The following is a 25721-nucleotide window of genomic DNA, read 5'->3' on the forward strand; positions in this document are numbered from 1 at the left end:
GGGGAAGCAGTGGAGGGGGAAAAAAAAAACAGTCCTGGAGAGTCCTGGGTCCTTCCTTCCCCAGCCTGCAATAGGCTAGTTCAACACAAATTTGCAAAAGAGTCTTTTTTTTTTTTTATCAGTTTCAGGTGTACAAAACAATAGACTAGTTAGACATTTACACCCTCACAAAGTGATAACCTCCCTCCCCCAATCTACTACCCTAGTTACAGCTGTTACAATTCCATTGACTGTATTCCCTGTGCTGTACTCCACCTCCTGTGACTATATTAAATTATAGTTGACATTCACTCTTGACAAAGAAAAGGAAAAAGGGAAGAAGGATGGAGGGAAGGAGAAAAGGAAAGGAACAGGAGTCTGATCCAATGATGTGGTAATAGCATAAGACGCTCTAGAGGTAAGAGCTCAAATGGAAGAAATTGAATTGGACTTTGAAGGAAGAGCACTTGAGCAACCATCTTGTTGTTTTGTGTGTTTTTTAATCCGTCAAAAATTTTTGTTGTGATTTTGATTGAAATTGTGTTAATTTTTTTTTTAATTTTATTAAATTTATTGGGGTGACAATTGTTAGTAAAATTACATAGATTTCAGGTGTACAATTCTGTATTACATCATCTATAAATCCCATTGTGTGTTCATCACCCAGAGTCAGTTCTCCTTCCATCACCATATATTCGATCCCCCTTACCCTCATCTCCCACCCCCCACCCCCCACCCCCCTTACCCTCTGGCAACGAAATTGTGTTAATTTTTATAGAGCTTTCTGGAAGGGTAAATACAAATATTAAAATAGAGAGAGAGAATTTTGCCCAGTGCAGAAAGGGGAAAAGACCTTTCCTCCCTTCTTAGAGCATTTCCTTGAGAAAACTCATAATTGTACGTCTTTCTTCTGTCCCTGAGCAATGTATGTACATTTTTTAAAGTAAATAAGCCTCTTACTCTTAGGTTGGTGCAAAAGTAATTGTGGTTGGAAACGTTAAAAAGAATTGCAAAAACCACAATTACTTTTGCACCAACCTAATAGTTTGACAGCACAGGAATGTCGTTTAATTCTTTTATTATATCAGTTTCGGGTGTGCGGCATTGCAATCCAATGTCTGTGTCCACTACAAAGTGGTCACCACCTCAAGTCCAGTTACTATCCATCGCCATTCAAAATACGAGTGTATGAACTCACACAACTCAACAACAAAAAAACAAACAACCCAATTTAAAAAATGGGCAGAGGACCTGAGTCAATGACCTTCTCTGATGCCTCTTGAGAGCTTTGAACCTGGCCCAAGTTTACTTAAAATGTGGTAGATGTTTACAAACCATATTTAGGTCCCTAACTGAATTCATCACTGCAGTGAACTGCACCCTTGTCCCCCTAACACTGTAATTCTAGGTAGCTCCTGCTTTCCACTAGCCCAATCAAAGCCACCAATTCCCATCAACTCAGCATTCCGAAATAGTCTTTGACTCTACTGCCTGCTCCCTTTCCACAGCCTCTGACTTAGCTGAGCCTCTCATCCCTCCTCACTGGTCATAGAGCAAAGGGTTCCAGGAACAAGGTCTTCTCACCTTTGTTTTCTGCCACCAGAATTGTAATCCAGGTCCCCAGTATGCTACTGCACATGGTGACCCCCTCCTGTTCACACCTGCACACACACCACACTTCCTCATGGGTTGCGTGACTTTCTCTACACGCGCTTTCATCCCACCTGTAGTGTTGTCCCTCATTCTTCAATGCTCAAGTCGACCATTATTGCCCCAGAGAAACATCGCCCTGACTTCCTCAGGATGAAAAGTGCACCCCTCCTATTGCCACACCAGTAATTGTTAGTGGTCTCCTCTTTTTCCCTTCTACGCTGTTAGCTCATTGGAAATGGAGACTATTTCTCATTCCCCTTTGCGTTCTGTGCTTGAGCCTGGCACAGAGCAGTTGCTCAATAAATACTCATTGAATGAGTGAATAAATGAGCAAACCTCTACTGATGGAAAATGAGCTTCAACTAAGAGAGGATGTATATGGCTCACGTGCAACGACAAACACCTTGTTTTACTTTTTTATTTAAATGGTTTTTTAAATGCTGCCCCCCAACCTTACATCATATATAAAAGTCAATTCAAAATGAATCACAGACCTAAATGTAACCGCTTAAGACTATAAAATTTTTATTAGACAAGAAGGGAATCGACTTTAATAAACTTGGATTAGGCAATCGTTTCATAAATAAAACGCCAAAAGCACAAGCAACAAAAGAAAAACTAAACAACATGGACTTCATCAAAATTAAAAGTGTTGGTGCTTCAAGGACACCATCAAGAAAGTAAGAAGAAAAAAACTCATGGAATGGGAGAGAATATTTGCAAATCATACATCTTATAAGTAACTTCTATGTAGTCTATATAAAGAAGTTGTATAGCTCAACAAGAAAAAGACAACCCAATTTAAAAATGGGCACGAGACACTAAAAAAAAAAAAAAAAAAATGGCAACAGGTTTGAATACATACTTTTTCAAAGAAGATATACAAATGGCCAATAATCACATGAAAAGATGGCTAACATCCGTGGTCATCAGGAAAATGCACCCTTCACTTCACACCTACACCGACCAGGGTGGCGGCAAAAAAAAAAAGTTTTAAATTAAAAAAAATAAAATAAAACAGAAAATAACCAGCGTTGACAAAGATGTGGAGAAATGAGACCCCTCAGGCTGGCCACCGCATCGTTGTACCCCCCAGTTAACTGGCAGCACTTCAGCTGTTTCCCAAACTCTCTTTCCTAGGCGAAGGCGACGTGCAGATATTTCTTTCTCAATTGAAAAAAGAGAGCGAGAGAAAACGAGTTAATTTTTTAGAAACCTGGCAAGCAAAACAAATGAGGACGTTGGACCCCAGCCAGTGGGTTTGGAGCTATTCTGTTCCATCAACTCTTTTATTTCTGAAGTGAACCAAAAAAATGGTCTGTAAGTCCTTTTTTTTTCTCCTAATGCAGCCCAACATCTTGATTTGCCTGAGCGTATCTCATTAGGCCTTTTACACCTCCTCGCAAGCAGTGAAGGCAGGTTTATACCCACAGTGCTTAAAAGGATCTGAATTTTCACTGAATGATTGAAACCCAGAGGGACAGATCCCGAAACCAAGGACACAGGGGGACACCTGCCTGTGCTGTCCTCGTCTGACCTGGTCTGAACCAGAGGGGCGGCCACAACCCATCCTCCTGGAATCTGATCTCACAGGCTCAGGATCAACGTGACCCACTCCAAGGCCACCACGCACTGGCTAGTATGTTGACACAGACTCGAAAATTCGCTGGCAGCAGGTCCAGGCAGCCCAGGCGCGAGACAGCCAAGTGAGAATCCTCACGACGGCGTTTCTCAGAAGTTGGAGTAATGGCCGCATTCCGCGGGCGTCCTGCTGCTGTTCCACAGCTTCAAAGTCGTGGGCTTCTGCTGCTACAGCAGGGCGCCAATTCTAAGAGCAAAGGATTATCAGCCAAACACACAGGGCACTGTAAGTGCGGGGAGGGCAGGGAGCCTGACCTCTCTCTGGCTCCAAGACGCCAACCTCACCGTGCAGCCAACTGATGTGCCTGCCCCCTTCGGAAGCGGGCGCCCAAAGTCAGGTTGGACAGGTGATATCCAGAAACAGACTCATTTGCACAAACGCATACTGTGCGCACACACACCAGGGTTGCCCTCCCCATGTCCTCTCTGTCCCTGAGAGTCCTTCCGTGCAACGTGAGGAAATGGCAGCACCCTGCGAACGTCCTCACAGCTGTGCCAGGGACCAGTTGTTGTGTGTAGGCACCCCCACGGCATCTGCGATATCCCAAGCATGCCTCCAACAGAAACCCTGCAGGCAGCTGCCCGCGCTGCAACGCCCCAAAGAGACCAGGTGTCCACCCAGATGTGAGGTCAAAACTGCCGCTTCCATAACACATCAAGAGCGTGTTCACCCATGTTCATACCAGCAGCATTCGCAGTAGCCAAAAGGTGGAAGCCACCCAAGGGCCCATCAACATGTAACTGGATAAACGAAATGTGATCTGTCCATACAATAGAATATTATCCAGCTCTACAAAGGAATGAAATCCTGACATGTGCTGTAACCTGGATGAACCTTGAAAACACGCTCAGTGAAATAAGCCAGACACAAAAGCACAAGGACCAGGTGATGCCACTTATTTGGGTTCCTAGAATAGGCACCTTTGTAGAGCTAGAAAGTAAAATAGAGTCTCCCGGGGCTGGAAAGGGATGGAGGGGAGAAATGGGAGTTTTCCTGTAATGGGTCTGGAGTTTCTATTTGGGATGATGGAAACATTCCGGAAACGAACAGCAGCGATGGTTGCACCCCCGTGTGGACGTCCTTAATGTCACTGAAATGTACAATTAAAAATGGTTACAAGGCTCAACTTTATGTTATGTATATAACACAATTTTTAAATTGCAGCTCAAGATAAAAATGTCATTCTGTCAATACAAGTATCCCACCTAAAAATAAGCTATGCCAGGGTGGCCGGTTAGCTCAGTTGGTTAGAGTGTGGTGCTGGTAGCAAGGTTGCCAGTTCGATCCCCGCATGGGCCACTGTGAGCTGCGCCCTCCTTAAAAAAACTAAAAATAAAAAAATAAGTGATGCCTTTAATGCACATTCATTAACTATCTATTACGTGCTAAATTTTGAAGTAGGTCTTTTGTGGGATGCAAAGCCTCAGGAGTGGTCAGTGCCCATAAGCAGTTGCATAAGCAAGAAATCAGTGTGGGAAAAATCAAATAATAATGTGTGTGTGTGTGTGTGTGTGTGTGTGTGTGTGTGTAAAATAAAGTTTAAAATAACATTTGTATTAGGTTTACTCAAGACTTTATTTCCTTAACCCAAGCAATGTGGGGCACCTAAAGCAAGATCAGTAAAATATTAGAAGGTGGTACCATTATGACTAGTATTATTATTATTATTATTTTACAGAAGAGGAAATGGAGGCACAGAGAGGGTGATAACTTGCCCAACAATTATGTGTTAATGCAAACACAGTCTTTCGATCCAATGTCTGACCTTATTCCACTAAATAACAACTACCTCATCCAATGGTTCCCGTAATGTATAGAGGTGTCCATCCTTATAGGCACAAAATCGCCTTTCTCTGTGGATTAGTTAGGAGATACAGCTGCTATAACAAATGCCCAAACAACAGGGACGGAAACAAAATAGGGTCTATTTCTCCCTTATGGAACAGGCAACGTATAAGCCAGCCATCACTAACAAAGCTGCCCCTAGGGCCCTTTTCTTTTCATCTTGTTCTGCCATTGTCAGCATGCAGCTTCCACTTTGTCGCTAAGAGGACTGCTACAGCTCCAGCCATCACATCAACATTCCAGCCTACAGAAAGGGGAAAAGACTGAGTGAGGACCTCACCCCTTGGAGGGCACCACCTGGGAGTTGCACACACAGTTCTGTGCACGTCACAGGACTTAGCTGCAGAGCCACACCTCGGTGGACAGCTTGGCAGTCACGTGCTCTGCTCAAACTGGACGCTCTGTGACTAGTGGAAGAAGGGAGGTTGTTGTGAGTGGACCGTGGGCAGTCTCTGCTGCACTCACCCCTTATATCAGGACAAAGGCAAGGTCCCTGGCTCCTAATTGCCACTGAGCCAGGCCACTCTCGGGGGTTTCTCCTCCGCAGCTACCCACACTGCGTTGTTCTTTAGTACTGTGTCACCGATGGACGAATGCTGCCGTTAGGAGAGCAATCTGATCAGAAAGTCTACCTTGGAGATTGGAGTTTTATATGGGAGGAAAGGAGATATTGCCTTAACTCAACTCAATCTGCTCTGTGTGTAACATTAGCCATGGGAGGTGAGAGAAATAGTAAACTGTGACCTGCAGTAGCCAGAACACACAAGTCAAGGGTGGCCCGGCCACAGGGCTTCAAGGAAACAGCATTTTAAAGGCCGGGACTGTGCCCTCCTCGTCATGACAGTCCCAGCAGCTAGGACAGCCTGAGGCCGACCACGAAATACAAACTGACATGTGTTTGGCACGTTGCAGTTTACAAGGCGCTTCCACAGGCATTATCTAATCTTTCCCCAAACCCCAGGACATGGTTACATTATCGTGTCCATTTTATAGAGGAGGAAACTGCAGGTGTGTGAGCTGAAAGAACCACTGCCCAAGAACCCACAGTCAGGGAAGCTCAGAGCTGGGATCCAAATAATGAGGGGGAGGAAGTCGAATGTATAGAATTTTGTCTTGTGGTCAAGTCTGTTCCCCTTCGAAAAGTATCAGTGCTTAGCAGAACTTTTCAAATCTAATACTAATCATACTTAACTATTTACTAGTTGTTTTTCAATACCGAGTACTGCAAGGCTGAGCAGAGTGGGTGAATAGACGAATGGGCGAGGGCAAGAGGAAGGTGTTTCAAGCAAAGGGAAGAAAGAGGTTGGGCGAAGGGGAGGTTGGGGGGTGAGAAATACAGTGTGTTGGGGCAACTGCCAGTGTAGCTGAAAATGGGCCAAATCATGACACGTCCTCTGCCTGCTAAAGAGTTTGAACTTGATTCTGAAGGTGACAGGTAACCATTGAAGGATTTTGCTTTTAAACAGAAGTGCTGTGTTCACATTTCCATTTTAGAAAGCTCACACTGGAGGACTCTTTAGAAAAGTGAGAACAAGAGATGGGGAGATTAGTTAAAAACAATGGCAGCCAAAGGAGGTGAGAAATGATTACCATTTGAATTCAGGGAACACGAGGGAGGGTGAGAATGTGTAAAGGATATTTAGAAATTATTGGGCTTAATGACATGGGACATAGGAGAGAGAAAAGCGAACGTGAAAATTGGCACAAATTCCCCATGAGCATCTGAGAAGAAGGTATCTTTGTATAAGATGGAGGAAGAGAGGTTGGAGGAGCAGAAAAGCTAATGCGTTAGGTTGAAACAACTTGAGTTGGAGATGCCAGCAGGACATCTGGGTGGAGAGGCCAGTAGGAAGCAGGAAATAGGAGTTTGGAGCCCAGAAGAGAGAAGTGGAAGGAACCCGGGGATTTGGGAATTATCCATGTACAGATGGTAGCCGGGGGTCATAGGTGTGGATGAAATAGCCCAGGGAACAAGAAAGAGAACAAAGCTAAGGACAGCCTCAGGGAACAACGGTAGTTCTGTTGGGTAGGAAATGGATCAGGAAAAGTGGGCGAGGGACAGAGGAAATGACTAGAGATGAGAATAATGAAGAGAGTCACAGAAGTGTCTGGGGGGAGGGACGAAAGCAATGGCACTAACGTTTATTGAGCTCTGATTATGTCCCCAGCCCTGCATCACGTCTCACATATGCGCTCTCGCTCAATGATCCTGGAAAAAATCCTACCAGCGAGGCATTCGTATCCTAATTTAACTCACATGGAAACTGTGGCCCCGCAAAGTGAAGTAACTTGCCCAGGGTTGCATAGCTATTAAGTGGCGAGATGAGGTGACAGCCAAACCCAGCTGGCTCCAAAGTCCATAATACTCTTTTTATAGCAGAAATTGCCTCAGAAAGTCAAACAAGGCTGAAAGGGGCTGAATGAATGAAAGAAGTCATCATTCAGCAAAGGTGAGGCTTCGTCGCTGTGAGTTGCAGAGTGAATAGAAAGTTAACATGCAGGCACAGACACTGAAGGTACAGTCTTTTATTTATTTATTTTTTTTTAAGAAAACTGCCCTCGCCCATTCAGTAAACATTCCAAAATATTTTTTGGCTATCCCTGTCATGTGCCACATGCTGTTCCAGGCACTGGGGATACCAAGTCGCTGCTCTCAAGGAGCTTGCATTTAGGTGACAGGAGAAAGACACTTAGACTGTCATCTCGAAGCTACAACTTATGTCCGATGTAGGAAGAGTTAGGAAAAGCAAGAAAGCCAGGAAGGGGATAGAGCATGAGAGGCGAGGCAGGGAGGAGAGAAGGTAGTATTTTAGGTTGGGGGCAGGGGTGTCTGATAGGACTTTTTTTTAATTAAAGTTTATTGGGGTGACAACTGTTAGTAAAGTTACATAGATTTTGGGTGTACAATTCTGTATTACATCATCTATAAATCCCATTGTGTGTTCGCCACCCAGAGTCAGTTCTCCTTCCATCACCATATATTTGATCCCCTTTACCCTCATCGCCAAACCCCGTCCCCCCTTACCCTCTGGTAACCACTAAACTATTGTCTGTGTCTATGAGTTTTTGTTTCTCATTTGTTTGTCTTGTTCTTTTGTTGTTTTTGGTTTATATAACACATATCCGTGAAATCACATGGTTCTCTGCTTTTTCTGTCTGACTTATTTCATTTAGCATTATATTCTCAAGATCCATCCATGTTGTCACAAATGGTCCTATTTCATCTTTTCTTACCACCGAATAGTATTCCATTGTGTATATATACCACAACTTCTTTATCCATTCGTCTATCGAAGGACATTTTGGTTGTTTCCATGTCTTGGCCACCGTAAACAAAGCTGCAATGAACATTGGAGCACACATGTCTTTATCTCTAAATGTTTTCAGATCTTTTGTGTAGATACCCAGGAGAGGGATTGCTGGGTCATATGGTAATTCTATTCGTAATTTTTTGAGGAACCTCTACACTGCCTTCCATAACGGCTGCACCAGTCTGCATTCCCACCAACAGTGTATGAGGGTTCCTTTTTCGCCACAGCCTCTCCAACACTTGTTACTATTTGTCTTGTTGATGATAGCCATTCTGACTGGGGTGAGGTGATATCTCACTGTGGTTTTTATTTGCATTTCTCTGATGATTAGTGATGTTGAGCATTTTTTCATATGTCTATTTGCCATTTGTATGTCCTCTTTGGAGAAATGTCTCTTCAGGTCGTCTGCCCATTTTTTAATTGGGTTGTTTGTTTTTTGTTGTTGAGTTGCATGAGTTCTTTGTATATTTTGGATATTAGCCCCTTATCAGAGGCACTGTTTGCAAAAATCTTCTCCCATTCAGTTGGTTGCCTCTTTATTTTGTCGATGGTCTCTTTTGCTGTGCAGAAGCTTTTAAGTTTGATATCGTCTCATTCATTTATTTTAGCTTTTACTTCCCTTGCCTTTGGAGTCAAATTCATAAAATGCTCTTTGAACCCAAGGTCCATAAGTTTAGTACCTATGTTTTCTTCTATGCAGTTTATTGTGTCAGGTCTTATGCTTAAGTCTTTGATCCATTTTGAATTAATTTTGGTACATGGTGACAGATAGCAGTCCAGTTTTATTCTTTTGCACGTGGCTATCCAATTCTCCCAGCACCATTTATTAGAGAGGCTGTCTTTTCTCCATTGTATGTTTTTCGCTTCTTTGTCAAAAATTATCTGTCCCTATTTAAATGGTTTTATTTCTGGGTTCTCAATTCTATTCCATTGGTCTATGTGTCTGTTTTTCTGCCAATACCATGCTGTTTTGATTATTGTAGCCCTGTAGTACAAGCCAAAGTCAGGAAGTGTGATACCTCCATTATTGTTTCTTTTTCTTAAGATTGCTTTGGCTATTCGGGGTCTTTTGCAGTTCCAAACAAATCTGATGATTTTTTGTTCTATTTCTTTTAAAAATGCCATTGGGATTTTGATGGGACTGCATTAAATCTGAATATTGCTTTGGGTAATATGTCCATTTTAACTATGTTGATTCTTCCAATCCATGAGCATGGAATATCTTTCCATTTCTTTGTGTCTTCTTCAATTTCTTTTAAAAATATGTTATAGTTTTCAGCATATAGGTCTTTCACATCCTTGGTTAAGTTTATTCCTAGGTATTTTATTCTTTTTGCTGCAATTGCAAAAGGAATTGTTCTTATGCTACATCCCAATGCAGCTTCAGAGAATTAGAGGCTGAGCCTCTGATCCGAAATCAGGGTTCACTGGGTTTGCAAGTTAATCGTAGCCGTTCAGAAGACACGCATTCCCCAGTACAGGCAGGACGGGGGGCCTCCTGCAACGGGACCCCACTCAGCCCTCTCCACACCCCAGGAAGAGGCCCTCAGACCCAGGTGACCTCAGCCCAGGGGCGTGTTAGCCCAGCAAAGTTTCGGAGCCAGTCTTCCAGCAGTGGACCATTTGTCGTGATTTTTTTTTAACTTTTTTTTTTATTAATTTCAGGTGCAAAAAACAATGTAATAGTTAGACATTTATCATTTATATCCCTCATACAGTGACAACCCCCCGCCCCATCCACTACCCCTCTGACATCGCACACAGCCATTACATTTCCACTGTCTCTATTCCTTATGCTGTACTCCACTTCTTGTGACTATATATATATATATATATATATATATATAATTATAGTTGACATTCATTATTTTTCAGCTTCAGCCTCAGGTGTACAGTGCAGTGATCAGGCATCTACACCGTCCCTGAGGTGGTCTCCCTAAAGAGACATGTGTCCATCGGATACCCTACAAAATCTTTACAACGTTATTGATTACATTCCCCAAATTGACTTTCGTATCCCCGTGGCCATCTTGTGGTTACCGCATTTGTCATGATTTTGCTATCGCCCTTTATATTCTTTCTTCTAAACCTATTGGTAGTTGGATGCAGATATCAGTGGAGTCCTTGGATGCATTCTCCCTTCCATCATCTCTTTAGGAGTCATAGAGGCCGGATTGCAAAGGGAGCTGGGGGATTTCTGTGGGCCAGATCAGGGGGAAGGGCTCTGTCACACACACAGAACCCACCAGGTACAAGGGGCCCTTGTAACTGGCGTGACCCTGTGTCTTAGTCTGTTCTGGCTGCTATAACAAAATGCCACCGACTGGGTGGCTTATAAACACAGGAATCAATTTCTCACAGTTCTGGAGGCTGGAAGTCCAATATCAAGGCCTGCTCTGGGTCTGGTGAGGACCTGCCTCCCGGGTCATAGCCGACACTTGGTCCCTGTGTCCTCGCATGGTAGAAAAGAAGAGGAGCTCTCTGCAGCCCCTTTTATAAGGACACTAACCCCATTCATGAAGGCTCTGCCTAATCAACATATGAATCTGGGGGGACACATCCCACCATGGCACCCTGGTTATTAGCTTGCATTGATATGCCTCTCTTAATGATGTCTTGAATCGACCATCTGATAATTTTGCACCCCTGTGATGGGGTTAGTGTCCTTATAAGAAGAGGAGGAGACCCCAAAGCGTGTTCTCTCTCTCTCTCTCTCTCTCTCTCTCTCTCTCTCTCTGACATGAGAAAGATGGCGGTCATCGCAAGCCAGGAAGAGACACCTCACAGGGAACCAAACCTGCCAGCACCGTGGTCTTGGACTTCTCAGCCTACAAACTGAGAAATAGATGTCTGTTAGTTCGTGTCTATGGTATTTTGTTATAGCAGCCCAGACTGACGAGACAATCATCGTTTGCGTTCTTATGTCTTTCTACTTCACTAGACCATGACGTTCTTGAGACAGGAAATACCACGTTTTGTCTTTCTGTTTCTGGCATCTTTACGTGTCTAGAACAATCCATAGGCCCTAGGAAATGTTGAGTCCATGGGTTGAATGGATGAATATGTGGTCACACACAGGAATGGGGTCATTCCACCAGGAGAGACCTCATTTGAATGTGTGGCTCTCATGATAGGAATTTCAGGAATGAGGCAAGTGAGAATCTGGGGCCCCTCATACATCCTGGAAAGACAGCTGCTGCCTTGGCTCTGCCTGGGTGAGCCCTAAAAATACTGGTCCTCCTTTCTATTCCTCTCCTCGCTCCCTTTTAATTAGGCCTTAAATTGAGCCCCTGGTTTATGCTTCACCCAAATCTGTGGGCTCGTAAAGGTTCTGTTTCATCATTCACTTTCCGACTCTGGGCTTCATTCTGGCTACACCTGATGGGCTGTTTTGAAGAAAATCACTAAATGCACAGACCATCAAGGCTAAGATGATCTGGAGCGTGATACGATTTCCTTATCTCAAACCCTTTGAATCATCTAGGCTGCCAGTAGCTGCAAAATTCAGTGACATAGAAAGCCCTGTTTTCTCCATTCACTTAAAGCTGGATGGACTCCACCTCTCTGAGTCCCGTACAAACTTTGTTTTCTCTCACCTTCTACAGTTTGTTTTTTCCCCCAAGAGAAACATTCCCTCACTTTTTTAGCTACCTTGTAGCTAGTCATGCTGGAGAAAGTGAGATGAACCATCAAGTTTCCACAGCAGCTATAGGGACCATGAGCCAGGCAACTGGACACTGTATATAGAGGGCTTGTAACACCCTGTCACCCAGACGAAGCTTGCTTATTTTCCATAGCATTTTATAACTGGGCCTGGTACCATAATTCACCCTATTTATAGTGTAACATGAAACATAATATTTAGTCCAGGCTCCAATAAGAGTGGTTCTTACAAATGTCGGTGGATTATTTACTATGGTAAACTAATTAGTTACACAAATGCTTCCCTTTTCAGGGTGCGTGAGGAGGAGACTGTTAATGCTTCTAGGATTAACCTAGTATTATTGACGTTTGAAGTTCTTTTACATTTAAGATCGTTATTATATCGCAGATCACTATAATAAGACTGCCCAACTTTATGTGCATAGCACATCTGTTGCTTAAAGAACGGGAAGCATTTCCATCTTAACTCGCAGGGTGAAATACAACAGAGTAGGAATGTCATACATCCTGAACTGTGAGAGAAGCATTACATTGGAACTTGAAAAAGGAAGTCAGCATTCTATGATTCCGTGATAAGGTCCGTCACTGGCCATTTTCATCGCACTACTTGATGACAATTACAGTAAATATGCAAATGGTTATAAACAAGAGAAGCACAAAGGTCAAAGAACCCGAGGGAATTATTCCAGTGGCCAAAGGCAGTTTTCTTGCTGGACTTCTCAGGAAGTCAGCTCAATGGTGAGAGTAAATAACGAGTGAAATCTGGGTTTGGAGAACTGTTGTGAATGGTCATGTTTCATTTTAGGGAGTGGGAAGGCAGATTTTTCTCAGTCCTGACCCCAGAGATTATCAACATGAAAAATATTAATGGAGCTCAAAAACATCATGAGAGAGAAATCTTTTTCAAAGAAGAACACAGCAATGTGTGAGTTTTTCATGCTTTCCACCCTGTGCCTTATTTTTCCATAACAAGAAGATTTTAAGGGGAGGGCAGGGGAGAATGCATTCCTGACCAAAGAAGTAACATACCATTATGTCCTACATGTGAACAATTCTCTATCACAGATCAGAAATTGTCATAATCAATGTCTGTGTTTACTGAAAAATCATAGAAATCAACACCTGAATATTTTGATACCTGAGTTTGGAGCTGAGCTTTAAAATGTTAATATAAATGTGTCTTGCCTTTAAAGAGAACCACTGCTTCGTATTCCCTTTGGCTGGAATGTCCCCATACAGCCACCGCCTTACTTGTACATTCATTCAGATCTCGGCTTCGATGATCTGGCCATCCTATGTAAATCAGCCACTTTCCCCATCCCCTCCACCACGCTCTACCCCTTGACGTGTCTTGTTTTTCTTTAGAGCAGTTACCACGGCTAACGTAGACGTATTTTTTTTCTGTGCCCTCCACCACCACATGAATTGTAAGCTGAAGGCAGAAGTGTTTATCTTTTTGTTCACTGTCATATCCCTTGTACTCAGACCAGTAACAGAAACATAGCAGGTATTTGCCTAGTAAGTATTTAAACAAAATGAATGAATGTTTTATGTAAAAAATAAAACAGCGAAAGAGCAAGGACAGAACTAAAATAGGTACTTTAAGCGTACAGTATCCAAACAAATCCCCAATACTGAGCAAATACTTGTGTGCATAATTGTAGAGACACCACAATATGTTCACCACATTATTTCCTCTTCCCCAGACACCCATTTCCAGCTTCCCCTGCAGTCGGGGCCATGGGACTGAGTCCTTACAGTGCTTCTCAAACCCAAATGTACATGCAAATCACCTGGCAGTCTTGTTAAAATGTAGGTGTGAATTCAGTAGGTCTGGGGCCTACAACTGTATATTTTTCAGAGGAGGATTATGATTCCAATCTATGGAGAACACTCTGAAGGTATTTTCACACCTAGCCCTTAAAACATGTGCCATGTAGATGCAATACCACCCCAATAGCAACGAGCACAGCTAACACCCAAATCCTGGTCTCTCCAGTAAAAGAAACCAGGACTCCTTGGAGAAATGGCTGATTCTGGGACTGGCACAGAAAATATAAGCCTGGAGGATTTTGTTGTGCCAAAAAGGAAGTGCTTACTTATGACAAAGGGACACAGGAGCCACTGAAAGGGTCCCAGTGGCCAAAGCTGGAACAATTTGAGCCACAAAATAAAGAAGTATTGGATTGTAACCCAAAGTGTAAGATAAATATACAAGGGTCCATACATATGTAGGTCTCCTTGCAGAAGAATTCTGCCCTCATGGAGGAGAAGCATAACTTCTCACTACTTAGGTGTGGTCTGTGCACAGCAACTCGTTTCCAGAGAGTGTCACATGGGAAAAGGGGAAAGAGAGTAATGGAGACACCTCTTTTTGGAAGTGAAGACACCTAAAAAATACCACATGGGCTAAGTGATCAAAGTCAACATCAACAGTGACAAATCATGTTGCTATCCTGTGACAGAAAACGGCACAATATACATAAACACAGTCTGACCACAGAAAAACACCAGAGCTATTCCAAAAGGGAGGCATTCTATAAAACACCTGACCAGTACTCCTCAAAACTGCGAGCAAGGTTGTGAAAAACAAAACCTAAGAAATTGTTGCAGCCAGGAGGAGATAGGAGAGCAAAATGCAATGAGGGATCCTGGATGGGATTCTGGAATATAAAAAAAAAAAAAAAAAAAAAAGGACATTAGGTAAAAGTAAAGGCAATATGAATATAGACTTTAGCTAATGATACTGTATCAATATTGGTTCATTAACTGTAATAAATGAACCATACTAACGTAAGATGTTGATAACAGGGAAACTAGCTGCAGGGGTTATGGGAACTTTCTATACTGTCTTCTCAGTTTTTCTGTAAACGATCTAAAAAATAAAGTCTTTGAAAAAAAAAATACCTTATGTGATCCCCAAGCTCTCCCTTTCCGTTCAGAGACACAGCACATGAAGCTGAGAGCGAAGGCCTCTTAAATGGGCCCCCTGGACCTCTTGCTTCACCCTAGGGCCAGCCCTGCTCTGAGGGAGTCTGAGGATGGCTGGTGCAGGTCTACCAGCTGTAAAATGGCCGAGGGCCACCTGACCTGGGCAAGTATAAAATAAGTATCAAGTGTGTTAAGCCACTGAGACTTTCAAGTACTAGAGTTGTTACTGTAGCATACAGCCCAACCTACCCTGTAATACAGTGGTCTACATCAGGGGTCAGTAAACTGCAACCCAACAGTCAAATTCATCCTGCAGACTATTACTGTACAGCCCCTGAGCTAAGACTGATTTGTACATTTCCAGTGGAAAGGAGGGGGAAGAGGGGGATGGGGAAGGACATGTGGGGGGGAGGGGGAACAGAGACCCCAGGTGGCCTGAAAAGCAGAAAATATTTACTATCTAGCTAGCCCTGTACAGAAAAATTTGCCAACCCCTGATCTACATTAGGTAGATGATCTGATTAAACAAAGGTTATATCTACACAAATAAAAAAAAGTTTCAGTTATCACATAGAGCCCGCCCCCAAAAAAGCCCTTCAATCCACTGCTGAAGTGGCTGCTTGTATTTCTGAAATCGATTCAGCAAGCAGCTAGACTCTGAGCGGCTTCCAGGAATTACACATTTACATCATTTTACCTCCAGGGAAGAAAGGCCTTGAAACATGAAACATGTTATTTGGCCTCTGAAAACACATGTATTAATTGGGCCACGTGTACTTAATTCTATTCATGTTGCAGTCAAAAGGTATTTCATTTCTCTCATAGAAATGGGAGGAGTGGGCCCTTTGAAAAATGATAAACCATACTAATTTCAGGAGATGAAATTTCCATCCCTGTAAGTGCAAGAAAGGAGACACTTCCTTCGTGAGTGTCGTTCGTTTTCTGACAAATAGTCCAGTTAAGCATTTGTTCCAAAGAGCATGAAGTGGAAGAGACCTGCAACAGTTTGACCATGTTTTTAATGATTCTTCACTGTGAGATGCTTTTTTTCCTGTGACATAAACTCCCGACAAATTAAAATCAAAACTTAGCAAGGAAGAAACTCATAATGAATGAGGAAACTAACAGAAGCCGCCTGACGAATCTGAGGGAATCTGAGAATTCGTGCCTACATCTGATTCAGCAAATTACCAAGTATAAACTTATACTCTGCGAAGATGGTCTGCCTTTGGAAAGATGCACTCGAATAAAAAGATATTTACACACAAAGTGAAACAAAGTCTGATGCGTTTACATGTGGAAACTGGGTGTGTGTGTTTACACACCCACAAACAGCCACACACAGTCAAGGACAAACAGCTTATATTTTAAAGCTGGGTTTCTAAGCGATTTGGGGAGGCTTAGGGCACGTGTACTCATTAAAACAAATAAGAAATGCTGGGAAGGTTCTCAGCTGGCCCACAAAAGATACCTTTTGTGTGGCTGGTGGGCTGTCTGGTGTCGTGGTAGAAATTCTTAATCAGTGGCACAACTTCCTCTAAGACTGGCCCAGCTATGCTGAGCCAGGAGCACTGCTGTGACCACAGAATCAAACTGAGGGTCTCACCAAAAAAACAAGCTCAAGAATAGTTCCATCTCCCTGGACCCAGCAGCAGGATCAGTGGGAGTCCATACGGGACAGAAAGCCAGGTAGCTAAGACGAGCACCCACCCCACGCACAGAGGGAAAGGATCCAGGAAGAGGCGTCCAGAAATTGTGCCAACCAAGCAAATCTGTGCTCAAGTCAGGATCAAAATCTAGAATCTATTGATTCAACTATTTTTTTTTCCATCTTTCCTCTTGATTGTTTTTTACATAAAAATTCCCTCTGAATCACTGCATTTTCCCAACTGCACCCAAAGGGGTCTAGGCGAGGGGATTCCTTTTCCCTTGGGTTCACTCCCCGAGGGGTAAGAGGAGGAGGAAGAGCCAAAGACAGAGGCAAAGAAAGTGAAGGCAGTGGGGGGGGGGGGGGGAGGAGTGGTGGTCGGAGGCGAGAACAGAAGGGGCAGATGCCAGGACAGCCGTCTCCAGGAGAAGGGGAAAAAATGCACTCGGGTAAAGGCCAGGTGTTAAACTGCACTGAGGGAAACAGGTAAAAAGTGTGCAGCACAGTGAAGCAATAGGGCCAGACAACCCACACTGGGGCATTTAGCTCCTGAACACCAGATGTCTGCACTTTCCCTCAGTGTGGTTAAACATTTATGGTGCCTTTTCAGTGTGTCGAAATTAGGCTCCCTGATAATGACAACGTGTCTTTTGTCTCAATTCCGTGCTCCGTGTTCCAGTGAGGTAGATAATGTTAGCATAATTACTTCAGAGAGAGCGATTTGGGATACCGAGAAGGAGAATTAGCCAGAGTCACACTGCAAACCCTCAGGGCTTCCAAGTTCAGAACTCAGGCTGCGGTGGGTGCTACTTCCTGGCTTGTCGATTAGGGAGAGAAATGATCATTAAAAGCTTTGTGTGACTCTTTTGGAAGTACCAGTCATTTTCAATTCAAAGAAGCTTCACCAATTTTAGTAATGAACTGGACGCTTTGGACATTCTTGCTGGAGAATCAGTATCTCTTGGAAAAGCCTTCACACCAGGTTACTGTATCTATTAATAGTCATTTGTGGATCTCTTTCTGGCCAGAAGTATGTGAATGCTCCAGATTTTAGTGGCAATATGTGAAAATGAGTGCTTGTTCGTCTGGACACTAAAATGTTTTCAATGTTTTATGTCTCACACTTTCACCCAAATATGACAATTTTGAATCTCTCCAGTGACCCACTATTTCGAATCCTTTAGGTTTTGTTAAAACACTTTTTTATTGAGTCCAAGAAAAGAGGCCCTAAATGAGCCAGATGGCTAGAGAGATCGGAGTATGAGTTAACATCCAGGATATTTTGACTTCCAGCATGATTTTTATTGATTGAGTTATTCAGAGAAGCTCAAAAATTTCTGGGAATTGGATCATGTCTTGAAGAGGGGTGGCTTACATCAGTGTTTACCGTGTTTCTTTGCGTGTGTGAATTCAGTCCTGGGAACCACTGATATTTGGTAGCTGGTTCCCCTTATGATTGCGTCCTGTGCTCAGTGTTGTTTTGCATTATTGGCCTTTCTCATACCTAGTTCAACCTGAAACATGCCAATTAGACTACAAACCCCTAAAGGACAGAGTCTGTACCTTAAACTTCTTTTTATTTCCCTAAAATATCTGGTTCAGTACCTTGTGTCAAATATCAACACATATCTGATCATTGACTGAACCAGCGGAACCTGGAATTGTGGAGGAAATGACCAAGGAATGGGAGCGGTGAGCAGAGCCGTGAGCCCTGCACTCAGAGGGCACAAATCATCAGTCACACCAGAGAGGGTGACCCTAACTCCCCATTTAAAGAGAATGACTTGTCCTTACTCTTTGGGACTTGTCTCCCTTCTCATCTGTCTGAGATCTGATTGACCATTTACTCCTTCTGCAACTCACCTCTCCTCCTGCCCCTTCGATCTAACAAGGTAGCAAAGTAACTTAAAGGAAATACACAAACACAGTTATCACATATACAGTAGAAAAGAACATGCTGGATCCCAAGGTGTGCCGAGACGGATCCCCAACTCCCTGATGCTCCCTTCTGAATCGGGGCTTGGACCCGAAAAACCTGAGGGAGTCCGGTCCCTTCAAAGATGTCTGTGACATTGTGACCCCTAATAAGAAATACATAGACTTGGTCTTCGTCCCATTTGTGGCACAGAACTCCTAAAACTTTTGGAAGTTGTCTTTGGTTGCATGAATGAGGTGACTGTTGGAAAGCCCCTAAGGGTGGGGGCCTGTTGACAGAGGAGTCAACCACGTGATTCCACAGTTGGAACTTTCAGTCCCACCCACGGACATCCAGGAAGAGGAGGTCGGCTAGAGAGTGAGTTCAATCCCCAATGGCCAATGATTTAACCAGTCGTGCCTGTGTCATGAGGCCTCCATAGAAACCCAAAAGGACAGGGTTCAGAGAGCTTCCGGGTCGCTGAACAGGTGGAGACTGGGGGAGAGTGACGTACTCAGACAGGGCATGAAAGCTCCCCACTCTCTCTCTCTGTACGTTGTGCTATGCGTCTCTTCCACCCGGATATTCCTGAGTTATATAATTTTAAACTAAACCATTGACCGGAGAAGTAAAATGTTTCTCTGTGTCCTGTCAGCCATGCTAGCAAATTAATTAAGCCCAAGGAAGAGGTAGTGAGAACCTCCGATCTATAGCCAGTGGGTCAGTAGCACAGGTGACAACCTGGCTTTGTGATCATTGTGGGGGTGGGGAGGAATGGGAACAGCCTCTTTTGGGACTGAGGCTTTAGCCTGTGGACTCTGATGCTATCTCCAGTAGATAATGTCAAAATTGTGTTGACTTGTAGGACCCTCAGCTGGTGTCAGAGAATTGCTTAGATGTGTGGGGAGCACCACACACACACACCCCTTGGAATCTGGTGCAGAATCATTAATGTCCTAAAAAGCTAAAGGCCAGCCCCACATGTGGCCTGATTTATCAAAGATCTGAGGGATAAATGATGTTAACAAATCAACCCTAGATTTATTCCAATACGGAATTGGACCAGGGAGCCTTTTGGTTTAGTATTCCAGCTGAGCCCAGCAGAATGAACGAATTTAAAATATGTATTCCTGTCCAAGAGAGGAATGAGGCAGGTACAAAGATGACAGACACAGGGGTAAGACTCACTCAAGCATCCTGCCGGGTGGAGGAGATAAAAACACATTCCTTAAAAATTATAAGACAACATAAAATGTGATAGTCGCCATAGAAGAGGGGCATGCGGAAAGGGCAGTGAGAATTCAGAAGAAGCAGAATTTCCTACTACCTGGCAACAATCAGGGAAAGTTGCAAGCCAGCGAAGCACATAAATAGCTGGGTCTGGGCCAGAGCTAGACATGTGCGAAGGGAAATAGTGGGAGATGGCGTAGAAAGGGGATTTATGGGACTTTGATTCTTAAAGGGGTCTCAGGGGACCTTACATTCTCCATCAAGGAGTCTGGGTTTCCTCCAGTGGACAGAAGAAGCCACGCTAGGTTTATGAGCAGGAGGGCCGTGAGCCATTCCTGAGGGCAGAGATGAACCCCGCAGCATGGAAGGAAGGACCAGGGTGAGGGAAAAGTGGAGACAGAAAACAAAAGCTAAGACGCTGCTGGGGTGGGAGGAGAGTGTGCAGGAATGGAAGCCCAGGTCTGGCCTTTTCCAACAGCCTGGCGTTAAGCGAACCAGAGAGTCTCACTCAAATAACTCTTCTGAACAAAGACCTACTCCAAGACCGTTTGCTGAATCCATCTACATAGTGAATTACTGAGAATTTCTCGTGCTAAAAATCATTTTATCAGGCACCTCGTTGTATATTCCAACTCTTCAGTAATAAATTTGGCACCACTGAGGAACTTTTGGAGTAACACTGAGCTTTAAGTCTGAAATAACAAACATATTCGCCGGTGACTGAACAAAATGGTCATTCAGTGGCATGTTATTGAATTCTAACCTGACATGCCAAATGCCCCCCATATCCTCTCTACCCCTGCTTTGTGCCTGGGGATGCTTTTCCTTGGTTTACAGTTGGGTTTGGCCAATGAGAGGCACCTGTGAGAGATGAGAGGGGAGAGGTGGCCAGACCCCTTCTCCAGTTGGATGACCCTTTCCATATTGTTACCTCTCCCAGCTGCCAGTGACCAGGGTTCCCTGCTCTTACTACCCTGAGGGCACTGCATTATACCTCGTTGGTTTCCCAAATCCTGCCTGTGCCTTGAAAAATATCCCTGTACTAGATTCTCTTCGCATTTCCAAGTCTGCTGGTGCCATCTGCTTCCTGCTGGAACCATGACTAATATCAGGAGTAAGATGAAAAAAAATCACCTCTGTTATTTAAGCAAACCACACTTCTGATTACTGTGACTTTGTATACAGGACACTCCACCATAGCTGTATCAGTAAGCCAGGACTTACAAGGACCGCCTCTCCTAATACTAAGGTTGTTCTTGTGGAAACTTCGGGTGGATTATTTCTGCCAAATAATACTCAGCAGCTCTGGGCCAATGGCAGATTGATTTTGAATGTATTGGCTTTTCAGTATATTGGTGGTTTGGGGAAATGTGGGCAAGCTGGGTTTTGGTCAAGTGGCCTGCTTCCACAATCAGTGTTCCCCTTGGTTTTGAACGTCATGTCTTTTCCACTATCCACTACATTGTATCATCCTTGGAGAGCAAGAGTCATGTGCTACTGTCTGTTTTCCCCCTGGCACTTTCCTAGGGCCTGATACAGTATTTCGCACAAATAGCTACTCGGTAAATGTTTGCTGAAAGAAAGCAAGTGAACAAAGGCTGCAGTGAAAGATGGAAGCAAAGGCAGACTGCACCAGGAATATGCAAACTGGTAGAGAGGGACAGAGAAGGTTTGTATCTCAGGGTGAAACAGTCACTAAGCGTGGGAAGGAAAGGGATGGAAGGAAGGTTTCGGAAGAGGAAGGAAAGAAAAGGGAAGGCAAAACTGAGAAAAAGGAGAGAAAAAGGAAAATAGCCTTTTTTAGATACATCTACGTTAAGTTAAAATTATATATATATATATATATATATATATATATATATATATATATATATATATATATATATAAAATCACTGACTCACATAAGTAAGTACACAGCTGGAAAGATTTCATCATCAGACATTTTGATGGCCTCTAATAAAGCATTTTGGAAACACCACTAGTAGTGACATAAATAATGCCTCACACATATCTTCCTTCATGGCCTTTTCAAATTTCGATTCTGAAACGCTACACAGATTATTTTAATTCTCCCCAGAAAAAAGAAAAAAAAAATCTCTCTTGAAATGTAAAACTCAAACCAGAAGGGCTGACCAGGATCCAAACATGAATATGGTAGGTCTGTCTCTGATTTCTAAAATTGGACCACAGGAATTACTTTCCCGGTAGTATTTTTAGCAATGTGAGGGAAGGCGCTCCCTGTGCGTTTTCTTGGCAGGCTCGCAGTCTGCCACTCCTGAGCCGGTCCCCTGAATCTTCCTGTCACTGTCGTCTCCTGCACCAGCCAGCATCCACACTCCTGACTGGGAGCCTCCAAAGGGGTCCACACAGCTTCCTGAGGTCCTTTGCTGAAAGTGGGGCATGTAAGACACCAAGAGCTCATCCCCTGGACGACTAGGCTGAGGAAAATAATCCATTTATCACTCAGTTCCAAAGTTCCAGAAACAGCCCAATTGAAAGAGAAGCTTCTTGGGTCTGTAGAGGAGGGACTCTCTATATTTAATCAGTCCTTCAGAGAGGCAGATATAATTCTTCGCTTTCTGCATAAAAGGAAAAGGGCAGCTTAGGGAGGTGAAATAACTTGCCCACTGTTCCTCAGCTCATTAATAGTAAAAGCAATACTAATTAATGACCACCATTCCTTACAGTGCTGTACTGTTTATCACGTGCTTTTGCTTACTGATCCTTACTGCAAACAAAAAGATGGATCGAATCGGTATTATTATTATTCCCATTCCACAGAAGGGAAAATGGAGGCTCAGAGAAAAAAAAGCAAACTCCCAAAGTTTGTAGAGCTGTGAAGGAAGAGCACCCAGGGTTCAGCCTATGACCTGTGAACTTCCCTGCCCTCTGGCCCTGGCTCTTCAGGCAGCTCAGGGTGACACATCTTCCTCTGCACTGTGGGTCATAGACGTGAACTGCCCAAGCCACAACGCCTGGCGAGGATGTCAGAGAACTAAATCAGTGGCTGTTATGTCTGAAGATGCTCCCTAGATAATTGTGTGGCTGGACTGAAAAAGAACAAAAACAGTGGGGAAAGGGGTGAAATTGACAACACATGGCACGGCACTTCTGGAACCCTCTTCCTTGCAAAGCATGACTCGGGAAAGCTAGGTGACCCTATGCCCCCTTTCCCTGGGACATCATGACTCGGGAAAGCTAGGTGCAAAGCATGACTCGGGAAAGCTATGCCCCCTTTCCCTGGGACAGTCACAATCGAGGCTGGCGTGCTGGTATAACTAGGCACAGTGCCTTCTTTATTCTCAAAAGCATCCTGGCTCACACAGTAAATCACATAGTCACCCTACATATAGGAGCTTCTATTTCATAATTGTCTAAAGCAGAATGCCTCTCCTGCCTTCTGCAACACTCCAAAATGTCACTGCAACACTAATTTTGATCAAACAGGTACGTCACAAAACACTAATGTCAGGAACCCATGAGGGCAGAGGCCAGACTACACTTTCAAACTTTTTCAAGTTGGTGAACAAAACAATAAATCATGTTTTTCCCAAGTGCACTGTAGTCGAGCCTCCCTAGAAATCTGCCTTTGCTAAGAGCTAGCAAGAAAATGTCTTACTGACAGAGCTCTTTTTGCCATACTAATGAGACTGTATTTGGGGCAAAAAAGAAGCAGCAACTTTACTTTCTAAAAATCACCCATGCCCAAGATATAACCCAAGATGATATGTTAAGTTTTTAAACCCGTGAAAAAGTGTCCTTTTTCTCCAGCGCTACAGCTACGTGAAGACGGAGTTCATCGGAGGTGTTGAACTATGTCATCTACTTTCAGACACAGCAGCTCATCCGTCCTTGGACATTTCAAAATCAGCTCCTGAGTTTGTGGTTTTCTGAGCAGCCTTTCTGTCTTCTAATTGCCTCTAAAAGGACCAACCGTCAAAGCTAGAAGTCTTTCCAATGTCCTGGGCTTCACCCAGGACAGCACATCACACACTTTCCTGCATCAGCAGCTTGAATGACACGTGTGTGACAGAGCCCTGCCCTCCCTCCGCTTCCTTAGGGATCCATTACCATGTTTTCCAGGCACCTACGGGACTCCGCCCTCCAACTTCTCACCTACTGGCTCCAAAGGCGCCTCTCCATGTCATCACCACTAAACCAGACCTTACAGAGGCAACAGAAGAGCTTGACCCTCAGAGTCCAAGGCTGGGGTGTAAATCCCGGCTCTGCCATTCACAAGCCGTGTGACTTTGGTCAAGTGACTCAGCTCCTCATCTGTAAAATGAGGATGAGTCATAGGATTTGTGGGGGCCAGGGGGTGTCAGTGAACTGACACAGGTAGACACAGTGCCTGGCACATAGCATGTGCTCAAAACATATCCATCGTCTGTTCTGAGAAATTGAACGTGGCCTAAAATTTCAGCTTACGTCAAATCACCACAGTAAGAGAGAGGGTGGTTTTCACAGAAGGAAAGCAGCATGTAGAGACCCTACCACCGGAGTGCCATTCTTGGTTTCCTTACACCCTGGCTTATATGGTTTGGGATTGTTTGATTTCTTTGCACCTCAGTTCTTTGCCCAGACCCTGTAAACTGATGACAAACCTATCCTTGGGTCATGGAGAGGATCCAGGAAAATAACAGAAGGAAAACTGTTTTGTAAACCCAACAAATATTGATCATTATTAATCAAAAGTATTATGATTGTAAATGAAAATATTAATCAGGAAAATATTATTATTATTCTTCAACATGTCATCTGCACTAAAATGGCAGGTCCTTTAGCGGGAGAGTCTCACGTACCAGGGTCTCAGGACCAGGCCAGCTGGCTGTGGTGGCCCCTCACCTACCCTACATCTGCCTGGCAGCTCCTGCCTGCTCTGCACTGCTGGGCACCCCTCTGCTCCTCAACCCTCCCCACACCCTGAAGAGGAAGTGAATTACGTGACTGGTGAGTTTGGAAAACTGAGCTGGGCAGGCTCCCCTCAGCCCCTTCTGGGTTCTCGTTCAGAGCCAGCCTGGCTGCAGAGAGGTGTCTGAGGGCCCCTCTCCTAGGAGCATGAAAGGAGCCACTACAGGTGCAGGTGAGGCCAGCCATTGCGCCCCTGCCCCCGTGACTGGGTGAAAGTGCCTGTCTAATGCGAGGGTGGCCCTTGGCATCTGCCTGTCTCTCGCTTCCGTCCTGTACTCAGTTGGGAACTAGAGCAAGGAAACAGAGTATTCAACTGCAATCCGTTAAAACCCGACTACCTGGAATTTTATTAGCTCCCTCATCCAATCTTGCTCTTTTTCTCTCTTTGAGCCAATTAGGAGATGTCGTCTGTCTCACAAGCCTGTCTTATGTCACATGGTACCCGATGTGATTTCAGCCTCCACCCATGAAATGGAAGGAACTGAGCTCAACAGTGCTCACTCAACTGTCCAATTGGGGAATTAAGAGCTCAATACACAGATAAAGATGATTGCACCTGCTCTTCCTGAGCATACAACCTGAGCTGTATTTCCGGTAATGGAGGAGAAGACGTACTGAACCCTCCTCACCCTCTCACTTCAGCTCTCGTGGTAGCAGATAACCAGCTTTCACAGTGCGATCTAAGGCTCTGGAAAAGAATGACTGACACCCAGGCAGGTTACCCCACAACCTCCGTGTGTTGAGCTCAGGACTCAAGTGACACAAGGAAATCATTCCAGGCAGAACGAACACGTAGCAAAAGGGACTGCGATTAACTAGGAGGCTGCTGTCATGTCACAGCAAAGGACATTAGCTCCTGGAGCAGGTGACCTGGGCCCCCATGCCAGCTTCTCTACTTACTGTTTGCCTGGCTTCAGGTATGTTATTTTTACCTCTCTGCTTCAGCTTCTTTTTTGTGAAACGAGGATAATCGTAGTATCCATCTCACAGGT

This window comes from Rhinolophus sinicus, linkage group LG14, assembly GCF_036562045.2.
Source record: "Rhinolophus sinicus isolate RSC01 linkage group LG14, ASM3656204v1, whole genome shotgun sequence".
NCBI classification, from domain to species: Eukaryota; Metazoa; Chordata; class Mammalia; order Chiroptera; family Rhinolophidae; genus Rhinolophus; species Rhinolophus sinicus.